The sequence below is a fragment of the Pteropus alecto genome, unplaced genomic scaffold (genome assembly GCF_000325575.1).
Source record: "Pteropus alecto unplaced genomic scaffold, ASM32557v1 scaffold73, whole genome shotgun sequence".
In the NCBI taxonomy this organism is placed as follows: domain Eukaryota; kingdom Metazoa; phylum Chordata; class Mammalia; order Chiroptera; family Pteropodidae; genus Pteropus; species Pteropus alecto.
The window spans coordinates 6,779,019-6,780,235 of record NW_006436284.1 but is presented as its reverse complement, the minus strand read 5'-3'; the positions used below and the strand labels follow the sequence as shown (position 1 = coordinate 6,780,235).

General features: G+C 35.3%; 1 pseudogene; it reads right to left on the bottom strand.

Moving 5' to 3' along the window:
* Positions 1 to 823: 823 nt before the first annotated feature.
* LOC112480227 lies at positions 824 to 942 on the bottom strand (annotated as a pseudogene).
* Positions 943 to 1,217: the final 275 nt, after the last annotated feature.

The window sequence follows — 1,217 nt, the reverse complement described above, 5'->3', positions numbered from 1 at the left end:
ATAGATAAGGTGAAGAGTACGGTTTGTAGTGTTTTAAAAGGATTTGTGGGGCTATTTCAATATGTGATATACTCTATCATCTCTAGAAATGGAATACAAGGAACCCTGGAGGTATAATTGCTTCCACTGCCCACACTTTGTTACAGACTGGGAATGTGAGGAGAAACTGAGTCCTGAGTTGGACTTCTTTGCTATCTCTTGATTTCTAGGCACAATAAACACATGGAACACTGCTTCGGAATATCTCTGTTGTGAAATTTCCTGGTATTTATCCACTTAAGTTTCCAAGTTAATTGGGGGGTAGCATCCTCCACTTTTGACTCTGAATACCCATTTTATGAAAGGAAATCTACCATATATTTTAGTAACTTTATTGAATCAGTAACTTTCCAGTGCAACTGAGTGGCAACTCTCCCAAAACCTTTTACTTAAATGCATTAATGCCTCTCATAACATTGAGCCTAATTGCCTAGTGAGCATACAGGGACACATACAGAAGCTAAATGACATGATCAAACCCAATCAAAGAATATCAGATATGGAAGTAAAGCTGAAGATTTCTCATTTTGATACCTAGTATTAAGTCTAAGTATCAGAATTAGAGTAATCTTAGATCACTTCAACTTTACCAAGTCTAGAAGCTGTGTTCGCACTAACTAACTTTTGTTAAAATTCATAAAAATTAATATGGTAATAGTTTATGTTATTTAAGCATCTTCGATTATATTTTCACCTTTTTCTTTTTCTTCTTTTTTTTTTTTTTTTTAGGCAAGACAACCCTTGGTTGACTTCACAGATTGCAAGGACCTTGTCAGTTTACAATCCCTTATGGTACCTGGTCTTCCAAGGTGGACTCCCATCCAAGAACTAACCAGGCCCGACCCTGCTTGGCTTCTGAGATCAGATGGGATCAGGCTTGTTCAGGGTGGCATGGCCATAGACAACCTTTTTTAATTATGAAAATAATACTAGCTTTTAATATTTAAAAAATGCAAACAGTACAAAAATATATAAATTAGAAGTAAAGTCCTATACCTCCAGAGTTAAACTTCTTTGTTGGGATTCTTTTAGAAATTTTTCCTATGCATATATATACCACACACACACACACACACACACACACACACACATATATTTTAATAAATTTGTTTATGCGTACTCCTCTGAAATTTGTTCAACTTAATAACGTATAGACACCTTTCCATGTCAGCACACTT